We start from the raw sequence: 17,956 nt of genomic DNA on the forward strand, positions 1-17,956 counted from the left end.
ACCAAGTGCGAGGCACAGACATCATCTGAATTTACCCCCAAAGCCAAGTAGGGGACTGGCACTTGCAGGGGTTGACGACGTCGCGATACAAGGCGTGGCAGCTCGTCGTTGTAATCCTGCTGTGGCTCTAGCGGGTCTGTTGAGGAAAGAAGGGTCCACTCTAGTAATCTAGTAAGCACAGATTAACGAAAAACACATACAAATGTGGGTAAGAAGGAACATGACAACAGCTTGCGTGCACCGCACCCGACTTTTCTGAGGGCTTCCTCACTCTGTGCTCACCCTACATTCATACAGCTTTCCTGGAAGTCGCTGGTAAGTCAGGATAACCCCACTGCACCAAAGCTGTCAGGTGCATGCCCCATCAGCCTGGCTAAATGGGGGCTGTGGTCCCCAGAATCTCCTTCCCTCTGCAGTCCTGGGTCCGGGTGGGCTGCCAACCGGGGGAGTCCGCACAGATGTGGGAGACTGCAGGGGGCAGTTGGGGCGAAGTGGCAGCCCTCACCCCCAGAAGGCCAGTGCAGGCTGGCTGTCCCTGACCATGGCCACAGCGTGGCTTGCCTGGTGGCCCCCAAGGATGTCCTCCAGCAGGCCCTCCAAGTCTGGGGCAGCGTCTGTGCTGAGTCTCCTCACCAGCGTCATCGAGCCGGGCCCATGCGTCCCTGCCCTCCCTGGCTTTGCATCCAGTTTCTTCCTGGCCGCCCGCCCCGCTGGACTGTGGCGACTGGGGACCCTCCACCAGACACAGATGTGCCAGCTTCCTTGGTTCCCCACCCCTGCCACCTGTCTCAGAGCAGCGACGTGCAGCTGCCCGACACGGATCCCTACTGAAACCTCCGTTTCACATCACGTCTGGGGGTTCTGCTTCCCGGATGGAACCCCAACTGCTATAGTGGTTCAGCCCTGGAGTGAGGCCCCCGCCATGCAGCCAGGTTCCACCTCACTCACAATGTTAGGTCATTGTGGAATAATTAAGGAATGAAATCATTCTGTAACTTCATACTTGTAACGTGTTGCACTTTCAAACTATCAAGTCACATTGACTGATTCTGGTGTTTCTAGAAAAAGGCAAGTGACTCTATGCTTCATTCTCTTGGGTCTGAAAAATCACGTAACGTGAAGCCTTTCGGACCGACTCGGGGCTCTGGCTCTCCCTCGTGGACCCCCTCTCCCAGGGACTGGACACAGTGCCCTCGGGTGGGTTTGAGCTAAGTCGTATTCGCTCAGTTGCATCCACTCCTGAAGAAAGGCGTTGGGGGACGTATTTTGCTGTGTGCCTCTCAGAGCTTGGTGCAGCACCCTGTTCTGGGTTGATCTCTTAAAGAAAACTATCAAAATACTGAATTTAGCATGCATAAGAGGAAAATTTCTTTTGCAGTTATTGCTTTAATCAACAGGAAAAGTTCAGCCTTTGCGTTGAGAGCTGACTTCAGCCCACCTTTGAGAAAGCAGGCCAGGCCCGACAGATCCCCCAGTCTGGCCTCATTTGCCCAGCACAGAGAGGGATTCACGATGTTGGTGAGGTGACGAGCGACAGTCCAGTGGAGCGGGCGGTAGAGTTCTCTACAGACACCGAATTACCTCCGTCCCGACTTACAGCAATGGTGGGAGCTACGCTCAGCCAGTGTTCAATATCTGAGAGGAAACCAGGAAATATGGACAAAGTCTGAACTTGGTTCTCTACATGAAACCCAAATCTGGATCCCTGAATTGCTGAATTTTCAACTGGATATGTGATGACAAAATAGTCCATGTGTAAGATTTCTTCTATTCTTTGGTTCTCCTTCATTTACTTTAGATTTAAATACTATTTAAAGATGCATGGCTACATACAATTTGGCCAGATTATTTATAAATATTTTTAAATTAAGATATTTAAAAATTGTTTCAGGAAGGCCAAAAGCCTTTAAGAATGGACACGTTGCATGCTGGCATCTCTTGGGGCGGGAGGGTACAGAGCCCCCACATACCGCAGCGTTCCCCTGACGGGAAGTTGTGGGAGATCCATGTGTAGTGGGCTTCCGTCCAAGCTCCTGGGGTCCCAGCTCCAGAAGCTCCAGTGTGCTCATGCCTCCGTGAAAGGGAGGGCTTCCTCAGGGGGCACCAGGAGGTTTCTGGAAAGGATGTGTTCTCATCTTACACCTTCCCTTTTCTATTAGTTCTTGACTGTGCTCAGCACCTGAGGTGGAACGCCTGGTATCCACCCAGAAAAGGACAGCTGGCACACCCTGCCCATCCTCACACACCTGGCAGAAGTGCTTATTTGGGAAACGTCCGGAAGTTCACTGCTTTGCCCACGGATGTGACTGATCCTGCAGGAAGGCCTGGTGTCCTGTAGCCTCCAGGGCTGCTGTGAGCTCCTCATGGGAACATGAAAGCCTTGCTCCTTGGTGCTGAATTGAAAGCCAGACTTTGAAGAAATGAGGTGTCCTCCCTTCAACTGGAAGCTGGGACAGTGGCGGCTCCCGGCAGGTGGGGCTCGCCCGGCACAGCCTGTACCCACTGCTCGTCTTCAGCGTGTGTTTTATTGGCCGATGGTTTCACCTTCAGATCTGCAAGTTCTGGACTCGTGCCTTGGAGGTTTTAAAAAACACTGTTTAAAGTAATGTGCACATTGAGATGGGCGCCTGGGCAGCCACAGTGCCCGGAGTTTGTGGTGTCCTTCAGAAGATGGCAGCTTCCTGTGGACGTCACACCTCCTGGTGCAGCCCCACACCCCCTTCGGGGCCTGGGCAGACCTCGAGCCGGAGATGCTCAGCCTCCGCAAGCTGTTTGCACTGGAAGCGTCAGTGGAACCATCCTTCCTCGAGACCAGGAGGCAAAGTGGAGGTGCTCTCAGCTCCCCAACCTACGTGGTCTCCGTCCGTCCCTTTGTTGGAGAGGCATTAGCTGTTCTGTGGTCTGCAGGCCCCTTGCAGCCTTGGGGGTGTGAGACAAGGCCCTCCTGAGGCCCAGGTGCACGGGAAGTTGACATACAGGCCGCGAGAACAGCGACCACTTTCTGTGCCAGGTGCCCCCACTTCGCTGAATTCCTGCAACGTCCCTACAAGGAGTAGTCATTTCCCTTCTGCTGAGTGTTCAGAAACCTGCCCGACATCCTCTCCTGACGTGGGGCAGAGACGGGGCCCATCCGGCCTGTCTCATTCACGGAGCACAACGCTGAGTAATTTGTACTTTTATACAGAAACACACTCCGTACCGTCGGGATGCAGCGGGTACGCATTACATTCCCCGGGGCCTTAAGTTCTACTCGACACACACAACCCAAACTCTGCAAACGCTCTTTATGCAAAAGAAACCACGGCAAGTCTAGCTCTTGAACTGAACGTTATCTGGGCCCAGGGCAGACTCAACAAAATTGTGAAGGAAAAAAATAATTAAGCTCCTTCTGCCGTGTCCTCCACGCCCCTCAGCCATCTCCTGGCCTGACCCAGCCTCACCCCACGGTCGCCGGTACTCAGTGGTCACTCCTCACTGGGACCTCCCAGGATACTTGCCTTTTAACAAGGAGTCTGGAATTGGGAGAAACCTTTAAGAGCCAAAAGAGTGAACTGTGAGGGTAGAGGGTCCAGGCACCATGAGGTGGAGAGAAGGGATGTGGCAGAGAATCTCTCTAGAGCTGGGCCCCTGTGTGTCCACGGTCCCCTCAGACCATCCTGCAGTGACAGTCCCCTCCGCCCCTGAAAACCCAGGGTGGCCCGTGTCCTGGCGCACTTGAGCCTGTCCCTCCCTTGGACTCCACAGCCGCCTGCTCACGGGGCTTGGAGGATGGCACAGAGCGCAGTGGAAGGGGTCGAGATGGTCGGAGCCGTCTCGTCTGACCTCGTTCTCCGCCGCGCACACTGTGACCTGGGTGCGTGCCTGCGTCGTCCCTCTCCCTCTTGTTTTCCAACAGAGGAGCGCCTGCCGTGTGCCAGGCACCATGCTGCTCGGCAGAGAGAAAACGAGACAGCCTGGATGCTCAGCTCTCAGGAAGCTCCTACACCAGAGGGAGACCCCAGCAGCCACTGCAACTGGGACCCTATTTTCACTCCAACTGGGTGACTCGTCCCAGAGCACAGCTTGTCCAGCCGGCCGGAGTTGGGTCTGCAGCCCTGGGTTACACCCTCTCCTGCAGCCCCCAGCTCAGCCGAGGCCCCTCTCCACCAGGTCCATGGTGAGCTGCACCCAAAACTTCATCTCAGCTTCAGAGCTGGGAGCCATGGCCCTCAACTGCCTGTCTAGAAGGTCGGCGGCCCCCAACCTGCCCCATGACAGCTATTTGCCTGCAGATTAAAGTCTGCTTAAGGTCTTAATGTGCTTCATTGGTTGATTTCTCCTTCATTAGGAATTAATTTTTCACTTGGATGGTGATGGCTGGTGGCAAGTTCTCTCCCTCCTCCCGAAAGGAGTCACTTACAAGAGTCTGCTGCGGGCAGGAAAGGCAGGGCAGCCACACGGAGGACAGATCTGGGCCAGGAGAGGGAGGGTGGACCCTCTAGCCCCCAGTTCACGGCTGCGGGAAGGAGCGGGCCGCAGGCAGCCCATCCCACGTGCTGCTGCACTGCCCAGCATCCTGCTGACCCTGTGGATCTTCCTGGAGGGGGACAGCAGCCTCCTGGTTAGTCAGGAGGCTGTGGTGAGGATGCCTGTGGTCCACACGGGGCCCGTCCCCTGACACCCTGCTCTGCCTTGGGCATCTCGGCCCCCAGCCGTTCCTGTGGAGAGCTGATTACACCTGGGGAGACCCTGAGGCTCCCATTCTTAGAGAAACACCCACCCCCGACATCTAACCTGACCTGGACCTTTCCCCAGTTCTTTCATGCTCAGCTGGTCTTCGTAGCGTCCTGAACACAGGGCGGCTCTAGTCGCGACCACGTGAGATGAAGAAGTGGAGGTTGAGAGAGACTGCCTGACCCCACCAGGAAGGCTGTAATTAACAACCGGACAACAACCAGTGCTGGTGAGGGTGTGGAGAAAGTGGGCCCCGTCTGAACTGCTGGTGGGAACGTAGATGGCGTGACCACTGCGGAAAGAAGTACCAAGGTTCCTCAAAAAATTAAACACAGAATTACCCTGTGATGCAGCAATTCCACTTTGGGGTATTTATCCAACAGAATGGAAAGCAGGGACTCGAAGAGATACGTGCACACCCACGTTCACGGCAGCGTTATTCACAGCAGCCAGGAGGGGGAAACAACACAAGACACAAGTGTCCATCGATGGATGAAGGATAAGCCAAATGTGGTCCAACCATACAATGGAATATTATTCAGCCTTAAAAAGGAGGGAATTCCCAGAGCTGGCCTGGTGTCATAGTGGTTAAGTTCACGTGCTCTGCTTCAGTGGCCTGGGGTTCATGAGTTCAGATCCTTGGCATGGACCTATGCACCGCTCATCAAGCCATGCTGTGGTGGCATCCCACATACAAAATGGAGTAAGATTGGCAACAGATGTTAGCTCAGGGCCAATCTTCCTCACCAAAAAAAAAAAAAAAAAAAAAAAGAGGGAAATTCTGAAACCTGTGACAACACAGATGAACCTTAAGGACATCATGCTCAGTGAAATAAGCCAGGCACAGGACAAATACTGCATGATTCTACTCATAGGAGGGACCTAGAGGTGTCAAATTCATAGAGACAGAAAGTAGGATGGTGGGTGCCAGGAGCGGGGGAGGGGGATGGGGAGTGAGTGTTTAATGGGGACAGAGTTTCTGTTTGGGAAGATGAAGAGTTCTGGAGATGGATGGTGGTGATGGTTGCACGACAATGTGAATGTACTTAATGCTACTGAACTACACACTTAAAAAATGGTTAAAATGCGAAATTTTATGTTATGTATTTTACCACAATAAAAAAATTCAAGGGGCCGGCCCCATGACGTAGTGGTTAAGTTCAGCACACTTCACTTTGCTGGTCTGGGTTCCCTGGGTTTGGATCCTGGGCAGGGACATACACCACTTGTGGGCCATGCTGTGGCAGTGACCCACATATAAGGTGGAGGAAGATGGGCAACAGATGTTAGCTAAGAGCTGATCTTCCTCAGCAAAAAAAAATTCAAAAAGAAGAGCGAGAGCGGAGAGACTCGTGGCTGAGGAGGCAGCAGGACCTGAGAGCAATCAGGCCTCTGTGCTGTGTGGGACCCTCCTCCCTCCCACATACACTCCCACTGCAGAGCTCCAGGCATCCTGATCCAGCTCCCCAGGGCTTCTGCTCAGACTGCCCCAGGGTCTCCGCGCGCTCTCACCACTGGGTTGCCTGCCCCTCGCCCAGCAGAGCCCGTGCAGACGCCTTCAGGAGAAGGAGCAGCTGTGTCACTAATACCCACAAAGGAAGCCTACGCTCAGACCCCAGTGTGAGGGGTCTGGGGCGCGTGAGAGGATCCACCTGTGAGTCTCTGAGCCTTCCCCTTCCTGAGCCAGACACGGGTCAATGGACGGGGACTCATGGCCCCTCCTGCGTCACGGCTCAAGGGCACCAACGTCCTCTCAAGGCTGCAGAACCCTGGGAGTGGAGCCCAGGGTACCCCGTCAGTGTTCCAAGCCACACGCGTCTTTCTACGCCCTGAAGGGCCTTGGCTGACCCTAGGCATCCAAGTTCTGTCCTCGCACCCAGGACACTGCATCTGAGGCTCTGCCACCCAGCTGCATGTGTGTGGGCTGGTCTTGGGGCCTGGACTCGCCTTTCTGCCTCCCTTCTGGAGAAGGCAGCCCCCTGATCCCCAAGCGACCGACTCACAGGAAATGGTCTGACGGCCTCGTTCTCACCCAGGGGTGCACGCAGGTCCCTTGGCCTCTGGCGAGCTGTTGGGAGGAGGCAGATGGTTTTGAACCTGGGATGGGGGGTATGAGTGTTCCCAGCACCCTCCAAATGTCCACGCTTCCACCAAGAAGGAGAGACACAGGCTCACTCTTTGTCACGGGGCTGTGGTCGGGACAGACCAGCAATGTAGCCAGGGAGGCAGCAGCTACTCGCTACAGACAGGTCAGCTTCCGTATTCATCCATCCATCCATCTATCCATCCATCCTGTCTTCAAGCGTTGCACAGCAGATACAATAGTGGAACAGAAAACCCAGCCCTTCAGGGAGCTTCTGTCTAGGGAGACTTGCTGTCGCGTGCAGAGTGTGTGTCTGTCCTGGGCTCTGCTCTAAGGGCTTCCACGGGACTGAGGGATCCTCACAGAAACCTTGTGCCAGGGTCCTGTGCTCACCCGTTTCACAGAGGGGAAGCCTGAGGCGCCCGGAGGGAAGCCACTCGCTCGAGACCCCTCTGCGCGAGGCTGAGCAGGGTGTTGGGCCTGGAGCAGCTCAGCGAGTCACGACGTTTTGCTCCTGGCCTCGGAGCCCATCCCCTCCGCCTCCCTCCCGGCTTTCTCAGGCCTTCCCCACGGGCCCTCTGGTGCAGCCCAAGTGAAGCACAAGCCAACTCCCTTGCTGGCTGCTCACGGGTTCTTCGCACCAGCAGCGTCTACACCTGCTGGCATCTGCCCGGCTCCCAGCCAGGGCTTGGCGCATGGGATGGAATTCCTGCCACTGCCCCTTATAGACGACGGGCTCTGGGCAAGTTACCTCCTGTTTCCAGAATGGGGACGACAGTGGCACCGCCCTGTGGGGCCAAATGACGTAAGCCTGACACAGCACACGAGTGCCTGCCGCCCCTAGACGGGCTCACTACCAGATCACTCCCATGCGCATTTACCATCCCACCATCGCTCAGATCACTCCCACGTGCATTTACCGTCCCACCATTGCTCACCAGCAGAATGGGAGCACTCAGGACCCCAAACCACAGGAAAGAGGGGCTTCTGTTTTCTCCCTGGTATTTCATTCTAAACGTCAGACCGACCGTCCACAGTGCCGCTCATTCAGGACTGCGCCGTCCCTTTTCTCCCACCTTTGTGACACACCCTGCACTTCATTGTTTCCAGAATCCTGGTACTGTCTGACGATTGAGGGGGCCTTCCAACAGCCACGGGACGTGACCCGGGGAACCACGAATGCTCCCATTTACGGGTAGAGAAAGACTGAGGGTGCTGAATGCATAGCTGAGCCAGGCTCAGCCCAGTTCTTCAAATTCCTTCCACTACCACACGTTAGCGCCCTGCTTTGTTTGATATTGTCAAACGGCGGTTCTGGGCCTCTGAAAGGCAGTGATGGAGTCTCTAATTCTTGCGTACTTTGGAAATACGGTGGGAGCGGGGCACACGTGGTCAGGACAGGAGCAGAGCTCTGAAGCAGCAGCTTTGACCTGCCTTTTCCTTGCTGTTGGCTGTTGTTCAAGTGGAAAGGTAGGCACAACCTAACAAGAGAGCTCAGGGGCCACCCGGTGTCACAGTGGTTAAGTTCACACACTCTGCTTTGGCAGCCTGGGTTTGCTGGTTTGGATCTTGGGCACAGACCTGTGCATCACTCATCAAGCCATGCTGTGGAGGCATCCCACATATAAAATAGAGGAAGATGGGCACAGATGTCAGCTCAGGGCCAGTCTTCCTCAGCAAAAAGAGGAGGATTGGCAGTGGATGTTACCTCAGGGCTAATCTTCCTCAAGAAAAAAGAAAACTCCAAAAACAAGAGAGCTCAGCTGAGGAGCATTAAGGGCTCGAAGACACATTAATGGAAAGTGTGATCTCCCAGAACTCCCTTACTGCTGAAGCTGAGCAATAAGAAGAGAATTGCTACCACAAATCCCAACACCGGTGTGGCAGGCAATACTGTCCTTCCACAAACACCAAAACCCAGAAAACTAGAAGGACAAGCACCACCTCGAGGTGCAACTCCTTGGGTGTCTTTGTTTAACAAACCAGCAACCAGGGGAGCTCAGGAACAAGGCCGACCTCTATCTGTGAATCTCTGCGAATTCCCCAAATTGTTGGAACTTCAAGTCCACAGCACAGGAGATGCAGAGAGGAGAGCCAGCAAGTCCATTTTACAGTGAAGACGTCGTCCTTTGCTCCTCTGAGCAGCTCACATGCATCTGTCTGTGCATCTGAGCGTATCCACAACAGCACGGCGCACACGTGCAGAGCACGTATGCACAGTCCTACCCAGGCTTGTCTCTGGAGCCAAGAAGTGACCCCACCGTGGTGACGGTGCAGCTCTGGCCCGGACACCCACCCTCCTGGTCGCTAATCTTCTCGAGGAGATGTGATGGAGCAAACAGGAGGCTCGTGGGCTCCTGGAGACGCTAAAGGGGCCGATGTGCCGCAGAGGGGAACCGCCCAGCCGGCCCCAGCCCCGCCTCAAATGTTTCAGTCAAGAGAAGCCATCAAAAAAATGAAACTCACTGACGTCACCCCACAAGAAGAGTCATTTGGAAATGATAAATACTGATTTCCTTAAAAATTTTAAAACATCTAAAGGTCTGTTGCTCCCATTCATTCTGCTGAGGGGAGTGGTTCTCAATTTAATTGCAGTGTCTTTTCTGTAGCAAATAATGAAAAGTGAGTAGGGATGTTTTTGGCACCCACAGCCCGGGGCCACCTAGTGAGGGTTTGAAGAGCAAAGCGAGGCTTGCTTGGAGAAATTACTCAGCTGACTCGACTCTCACATCTCTGAGTCAGACGCTGCCCGGCGTCCCTGCCCCGTTTGTCAGCGCACAGTTCCTGTCTCCGTTGTGTGGTGCCACTGGGTGTGAAGGTGTGTGTGCCAGCCAGCATACAAAAACGGCGGCCGCAATGTTGGCATAATTTTTCATGATCGTCTTCATTAACCACAGCGAGCGGGAGGAAGAGTTTGCCCGCGCCCCGTCATCGTCATGACAACACTCGGAAGCTTGCCTGCCCAGCGTCCACCCGAGAGGAGAGGCTGAATGTCCTCATTATTCCGCCTCTCGCACGCCGTGCCCGTGCCAAGGGGGCTGCCGTGCACGGGCCGGTGATTTATCCCCCGCCATCCCTCTTGACAGCCTGGTATGGTGTCTGAGCTTAAGGCGCTGGTCTGATTTCACAGTTTAATTACTGCTAATCTGAAGGGGGGGCAGTGCTAATGAGCTGCCAGCAATCCAGGCAACAATGGCGCCACTCACCCCATTGATTCCCAGCGCCCTTCCCTCTAGCACCCCACCCACCCCGAATGGCTCTGTTCTGGTTTGAGGAAGTCGTCTCTGTTGATTTTTAGGTATAACAGGATGACTAAGCAAATATGGAAATACGAAGGTTGCAAAGTTGTAAATTCAAACATGGATCAGAACAATATCAAGAAGTGAAGATGAAATTGCAAATGTCTGGGAATTTTGCTAACACAAGCCCCACTAGGGGCCATACAAGACAGCATGGGTCCCTGGTGGGCCCCAAATTTTCAGCAGACGTTGGGTGCAAAAGCATGGTCTTAGCCACGTCATTGGCTCCCAGGGTTCTGTGTAAATGTCTCCACACTCGACGTCTTCCCCTGAATTTCTAAACAGCAAAACAACCTCACGACCACGTCCTCCAGGTGGGATCCCCTTCCAGGACTCAGGCTCGGCCTCGGCAACCGAGGGTCACCCTTGGCCTTCCTGCCTCCCGCACACCCTGCTCTTCTCCGGGTCCTGCTGACTTTGCATCTTACATCCCTAGCAGCCACATGAATACCCCCCACATTTCTCAGCAGGCCTCTGTGAGGGAGGCCCCTGCTGGCCGCCCTCCCTCCACCGTGTGGTCTCCTCCACTCAGGCCAGTTTGTTCTTCCCCAGACCAGCCAGATGATTTCAAAATACACAGCTTGCGTTGCCCCTCCAGCTTAAACATTCAGTGGTTTGCCAGCGCTTTTAGGATGAAGACCCCAAGTCCCCAGCATGGCCTACGAAGACCACCTGGCGCCAGCTCTGGGGACCCTCCGTGATTCTGGGCCTCTCTCGCCGGCCCTTCATGCTGGGGAGTGCCAGGGCCTTGGTAGGTGCTGTTCCCTCTTCCAGAGCACTGTGCCCTACCTCTCCCACCCACTGCTTGTTATCTTTCTGATCTCAGATTTCCCTCTGGGCCAGTCTAGGTCACGAGCTCTGCTCCCACATAAAGCCTGTCTCCTCTACCAGACGCTGAGCTGGGACCGGGCCCATCGTCCCCAGAGCCTGGCACAGAGGACATGCTCAATAATTATTTGTTGAATGAATAACACAAAGTGTGCTCTCCACACCGTGTTAATTAAATGCCCATAACAAAAACTGTTAAAGGTGTCACGTGTATCTGATCTCCCAAACTCCTCATACAACGAATGACATTTTATATGTTTACTCATCTATTTCTTTGTGAACTAAAATTTATTTATATCTCTTCTCATTCTACAAAAGACAGCTTACTGGAAAACATACAATAAAGTGGAGAAGTATATAAATAAAAAAAATCAATTCTAGGGGAAATATTGATAAAAATCAGAAAGAAAAAATTCAGGCGGAAGATTAGACTGCAGACCCCCAGGCTACCACTTCCCATCCAGCTGCTGAAAGTGAGCTACGAATTGGATCCTGAGCTTCCAGGAGGCCACAGGAAAGATGAGAAATAACCCGCCACAGGATCCACAATATCTATAAGAAAAATGCAGTTCAAGCAGGTATGATTCAGTGGAAAATGTCCTCAGAGTGGCCCAGTAAGAGGGAGGATCCACAAGGTTTTTTGTTAAGACCCTCCAAAACTGCCACAGAAATAGGAACATCACGACCATGGTGGGGAAACTCACATGCTGTCACCCCGGGAAGCAGCTCTCTGGTCCCACTGTCTGACCCCGGGTGACCCAAAGTCTAGAGGGACCATAAGACTGAATCCACTTCAGCTATTTCATTTAAAAGATAAACTGCTAACTGGGTCCAATACAAACTGTGCAACTGCCGTTTCTGGTTTGATTTTCCCGGAAAGTGTATGGCGACTTGAAAAAGAAGTCTTTCCCATCCTCTTCCCCATGCAATATGTAATTTAGATATGAAACACCGGTGCCCTTAACTCTATTTGTTTAATCCTGTGAATTGAATTTCAGAACGTGCTGTAACAGTGCTAGCTGCAGAGTGAGGTTTTTACAGACAGAACATACGGGAGGTTTCTGCTGGTTTAAATGCATCGGTCACAGAATGCGTAATGTCACTATAGCGATCTATTATTGCTTAATGATAATGCTAATTAAGTATTCTTACAGCAACATGTAGAGAAACCGAAGTTTCAATTAAGCATTTCTGTGTGGAAGGGCTGAGCAGCTTTCCTTCTCTCTCCATATTTAACTGTGAGGTTTTCTGCTATTGTCAGGCTCTACGCACCAAAGAATATGGGAATGAGGAGTGCGTGAAGCTCATTTCTTTCCATTTTCCTTCATTGGCCCTGTGCATTGGCGGATGTGCTCTCCGACCTTCTGCTCTGGGGAGACACTAGTTACAAAGTTCGCAGCACTGTGCAGGGAGTACTTTCAAATGAAACAAATCTGAAAGAAAATTCTCTCCAGCTCCTCCTCTAATGCGGGGCCCAATAAACCAGACTTTCTTAGAGCTGCCCAGCCGGCCCCGCCCGCTGCAGGGCTGTGGAGCACTGGACGTTAAGCTTCATGGATGGTCAACCGAAGAGGTGGCTTGTTCTCGGACACTCTGTGCTGAGGTGAGACCTCTGCCCTCCCTGAGCGGGGGGCCGCATGTCTGCTGGACCAGCGTCTGGCTCTGGGCCTCCAGAGACCCTGAGTTCCATTCCTTGGGACACTTGCTCTCAGAAACTTGCCGCTGTTCTGTAAGGAAGCCCAAGCAGCCCTGTGGAGGCAGCCACTTGGAGAGGAGCTGGGCTTCCAGTCAGCGGCCCTTGCTGAGCTCCTGGCTGACTGCCAGCCCCAACTTTCCTGCCATGTGAATGCATCATCTTGGGAGTGAACCCTTCAGCCCTGGTTGGGGTGTCCCCGCTGATGCCAGTGGAGCGGAGATGGGCCACCCCCACCATCCCTGCCCAGATGACAGACTTGTGAGCAAAATGAGTGATTACTTAAGCCCTAAACTGTGGGATAATTTGTTATGCAGCAAGAGAGAGAGATTGCCAGAATGCCTGCCCTCATCTTCCCTGTCTACACTCCCCCTCACTAACACTGCCTGTGACCTTCCACCACTCCTTCCCAATTCACTTCACAGTCATCACGGTGTCCTACCTGCAAAGTGTTGCACCTGGGGATTCAGATGAGCAAGACATGCCCTGCCCTCAGAGGGCGTGCCACTGAGGAGAAGAGAAAGACAGAGCACAAGGCAAGTGTGCTAATAAAGAAACGCAAAGGGCAGGGGCAGAGAGACACAGAGACAGACAGAGAGACACAGAGACAGACAGAGAGACAGAGAGACAGACACAGAGATGGAGAGAGAGACAGAGAGACAGAGACAGATAGACAGAGACAGAAAGAGACAGATAGACAGGCAGATACAGAGACAGAGACACACAGAGAGAGACACTGGTGGGGCAGAATCCCCCTGAGGAGTTCTGGAAGTGTCCTGCCTGAGGACGAGTTGGGTCTGGACGGATAGAGACAGCAGTGATCGCATTGAAGGCTGTTAGCCATCATGGCGTGCCTGCCATGATCTGCCACGATGCCGCTGAGCACTGTGCGAGGTCACTCGTGAACGGTCACAGCACTCCTATGACACGCTTCTTGTTCACGTTCCCAGCTTAGTGAGAAGACTGAGGTCGGAGAGCACAGCTGGGCCGGGATGTGGGTCTGCCTGACCCAGGGCTGCGCCCTTCACCCTGCCCCCGGGAGGAAGCCAGGGCAGCAGCCACAGTGGGGGTTGACGCTGCATCCGTGACCATGCTGGGAGGACGGGGGAGGCAGGCCGAGGGGGCCTGCAGTGACGCTAGAAGTCGAGTCTGTTCTGTGGGTAGGCAGGAGCTGGGAAGGCTTACAGTGAGCGCCCGGCCAGCTCCGGGAGAAGGAAGACGGCTCTGCCCACGGCTCCAGGGTCTCCCGGCTGCCGGCCTCTGCTGTTCGTCCTCGCAGGAAGCACTCACTTAGATCTCACGGAAGCGTCACGGGCCAGTGGCAGCCAGAGGCGCCCAGCCTTTGCGTTTTAACAGAGGATGTTCATGCTTCAAACAGAACTCTCCAAGCGGCTGAGGAAGCCGAACATCAGGCTGGAGGGAGAAATGGAGACAAGGGTAGCTGCCGACCCTGACAATTCCCTGAAACCCTCCAGGGGCCAAGCCCCCCGAAGCACATGCCCAGCCAGGGGTCCCCGGACTAAGGGCAGGAAGGGGGTCGTGCCCTGTATGGAGGCCTGAGGCATGTGGGCAGCAGCCTGGGGCCGCTTCCGTTTCCTGCGGGCCTGGCCCCCTGCCTGGGCTGTGCACCACGCAGGCCCCGGCAGATGCCGCTGCGTGCCGGCTCCCCACCAGGGTGCTCCCTGCAGGACAAACCAGGTGGACATCCCACCAGGCACAACCTGACAGGATGAACCGGCTGCTAGGATGCCGGTCTCTCCACTAGGGTCTCAGGAATGGTGGAGCATCTTTTCAGGCAAGTGTGCGTCTCCGGCTACTTTATGCATCAGCTGTTTAAACTTCCTTCTCTGGCCTCCACCCTCTGACTAGCTGTTTCTGGAGCCTGAGGCATTTCGGGGGCAGGTGGCCCCCACCAAGGCAGCCCCTGGGGACGGGTGTCCGGGCTGCAGGAAGGAGGGCACTGGCCTGGAGCCACGGAGCCTGGGCTTGTCCAGGTTCCACTGAGACAAGGGTCGGAATGCTTTGTCTTCCTGCCCCGGTTTGCTCCTCTGGAAAAGGAGCACATTCCTTCCTTCCCAGGCCTTGTGGGATGGGTCTGAAGCCTCAGTGAGAACACGCTGTATGTCCTAATCAATTCCATAGACGTTAACACGTTGTGCTTAACGAGGCGGGATCACCCAGCCCACCGTTCCCTGTGAGCCTTCCCCCAGGCGTTTCCACAGAACGAGAGGGGTCCCACGTTTCCTCTTCTCTGACCTTTGGCTCCTCAACTTGGTCATGGGCCAGGAGGATCTTTAAAGATGCCCTGGCTCCACGTTAACATCAGCAGCACGTGCCTGGAGGTGGCACTCGCTGGAGCCGCTGTCAGGTAACAAGCAAGCAGACGGGGGCTCCCACCTCCAGGACGTGTCACTCTGGTCTCAGCAAGTCCAGTGACGGTGGCCAGGTGAGCCCCGCCCTTTCCTCGGGCAGCCGCTCTGCCACGTCCCTGCCTCCCCAGCGTCACCCACATCTTTACTCCCAGGAAGTGGTGCTGACGTCCTGCTTCCTGCATCCGCCGCTGTGAGGGCCACATGCCCACCTGCACACGGCAGGAAGCCTTATGTGACGTGGGAGCTGAGAGGCCACAGCCCTCCTCCCCTCCTCCCGCATGCTGCCCTGTCCGGGCCTCCACGCAGCGCTCATCCACCGTGGCTGTTTTCACCTTGGCCGTTAATCCCTTTGCCTGTTGGCTCCAGGTTCATCTCGTCCTCTCTGGCACAGAGCAGCACAGATCCCTCGATGATGGTGACACAATAACTGCAGTGATCTGGGTTCAAGCTGACTGGTCAACGCCTCAGTGAACTCGACTCAGCTCCACACAGTGCCGAGAGTCGTGCAGACACTAAATAACCTTGTTATTCGTTCATGCCTCACATTATTCCAGAAAGGTAGTTAAAAGAGATGCATATAATATAGCAAAGCAAAACAAATATTTGAAAAATGGGTGAAGAAAATCAAACGCAGGAGAAATACGCAAGGGAAATAACCAGCTACAACTGGACGGTAAGCTCCCTAGCAGCCACTGTGAGGGGGGAAACAGGATTCACAAAGTTGATGTGATAAAAACAAACCAACTATTTTTTGAAAATCATAACTATTACTAGATTTTGAAAAGAAATATTCTTTTCACAGAGACGGATGAAATGAAGAAGACAACGGCCTCACTGTCAACTTTCTATGAGAACAGTATGATGACGGGCACGCTGGCCTCCCGCCCAGGCTCTGGAAGTAAGTGGCTCTTCAGGAGCCCAGGCAGCCCAGCCGTGCCTGACCCTCCAGTCTGGTCGGCCCCGGCAGGTGGGCGAGACCTGGGAAGGGCCGGACGGCATTTCCCTCAGGCCCCCTGGCATCAGTATGTTCTGCTCAGCCGTGACCCATCCGAGCCTGAGCCGCCGTGAGGTTGCCTGTCTCTGCGTCACTTCTCAACCTGGCATATGAGACACAATGTACGCCCGTGTGCCAGTGTCACGGCTGCTCGGGAGCGGGTTCAGTGTCAGGAGAATCGCCGAGATTGAGGAGTCAGGGAAGGAGGTGGGCTTGGGCGGGACCCAAACTGGATGCGATTCAGACCGTGGGTGGAGGGGGCATTCTCGAGAGGGAAGCCACTGACGCCCTATGAGAGGAGAAGGTGAGCAGCCCAGACTGATGGTGGAGGCTGCCTGGGGGAACCATGAGCACGAATGGGAGAGACTCGGAAGACCCCAAAAGTGAGGGCCAAGGGACAGAGTTCGTTTCTGTGGGTAACAGAGTCACGGAAAGTTCCCGATGAGAACAGTGACCAAATGAAAGCAAAGTCAGGAAGACTAAGAGGTTTTCCCGCATCCTAATTGCTACCAGGAGAGTCTGGCGGGAAAACCTGAGAGTGTCAAAAAGCCCCTCAACCCTAGACACACGCTTCATGAAAATGGAAACAGCCCTGGGGAGTTTCCCTTTGAAATCACAGGTCACCTCCGCTGTTGACTTGTGAGATGGTGCCGCTCCACGGAGCTGGGCAAGGCACCTGATCTCATCCGTCCCGTCTGTGCCAGCCGCTGTCAGGAGAAGGATGTGGTCTTCTGAGGGACGGTCTTGAGATATTAAATTCAGAGAATTCCCCATTTCCAACAGAATTTATGAACGGCTGGTGGCGAGCTTCAATCTGTCAACCATGTGGCCTGGACACCACCTTATCTCTCATGGTGACATAATGGGGACAGAGAAAGTACAATCACGCGAGGGCCCAGGGAGCAATTGTGCCCTGGGGGCACAAGTCACGGCTAGTCATGACTTCAGTTTCCAGGAAAGCCTGAGATCCCAAACCAATGACTCCAGCAGTCCCACAGATGAGTGCACCCTGACCTCCGTGGGGCTGGGGACCATGTTGTCCATGGATGAGTGCACCCTGTCCTCCACAGGGCTGGGGACCATGGGGTCCAGAGATGAGTGCACCCTGACCTCCATGGGGCTGTGGACCATGGGGGTCCACGGATAAGTGCACTCTGATCTCCACAGGGCTGGGGACCATGGGGTCCAGAGATGAGTGCACCCTGACCTCCATGGGTCTGGAGACCATGGGGTCCCTGGATGAGTGCACCCTGACCTCCATGGGGCTGGCGACCATGGGGTCCCAGGGGTTCATTTATTCACAGAATTTAGACTGCTTCACCTTGGACATCCACGCAGAGCCAGCTTTGTAGCAGAGCGTCTTGGGACGAGGAGCTCCTGGAGGAGAAGGAAGGTGGGTCATTTCATCCGCCCTCCCCCCTCCAGATGGCACATGATCCTCGGCTCAGAGGTGGGAATAACAAGTGTGTTCAATGACTGATTGACTGAATGAATCAATGAACAGTTCTGAATGGAGGAGGACAGGCTGGAGGAGGAGGCGGTCGTGGCGTACGCTTGCCGTGGGTGCCTCCGAGGTTTTCCCACAGCGCCTTGTCTCCTGCAGCAGGTGGAGGACGGCGCCTGGAGAACAGAGGCTGCTGGCTGTCACTGGGCCACCTCTCAGGTGGGTTTAAGGATTTAGCTGCCAGCCCACTGTCTCACTGGCAGGTCCCCAGGCCGTGTGCTCACTCTTCCAGGCTGTAATTCCCCAGATGGCACTCTGCTCCCTGACAAAATCTGACATTATTGAAGCCGTAATTCTTGAATGGTTTCAGCAGTTTCAATTTATAACCTATAATAAAGCTGCCGCCCTCCGTGATTCTGAGGGCTGGTCGTGATCCCACCTCCTGGTGTGCAAGCTGACGGTCCCCCGTGAAGACATCGGAGACTCAGAGAGGGGCCAGTGGAGCAGCAGCCAATCTGTGGACCTGGAGG

The 17,956-nt window shown here is 54.5% G+C and overlaps 1 protein-coding gene across 1 annotated transcript in view; it reads right to left on the reverse strand.

Annotated features, from left to right (window-relative positions):
• Positions 1-17,956, reverse strand: part of PTPRN2 (protein tyrosine phosphatase receptor type N2) — a 738,567-nt gene that overhangs the window by 174,807 nt on the left and 545,804 nt on the right. The gene's annotated exons all lie outside the window — the stretch shown is intronic.

This window comes from Equus quagga, chromosome 8 (genome assembly GCF_021613505.1).
Source record: "Equus quagga isolate Etosha38 chromosome 8, UCLA_HA_Equagga_1.0, whole genome shotgun sequence".
Classification (NCBI taxonomy): Eukaryota; Metazoa; Chordata; class Mammalia; order Perissodactyla; family Equidae; genus Equus; species Equus quagga.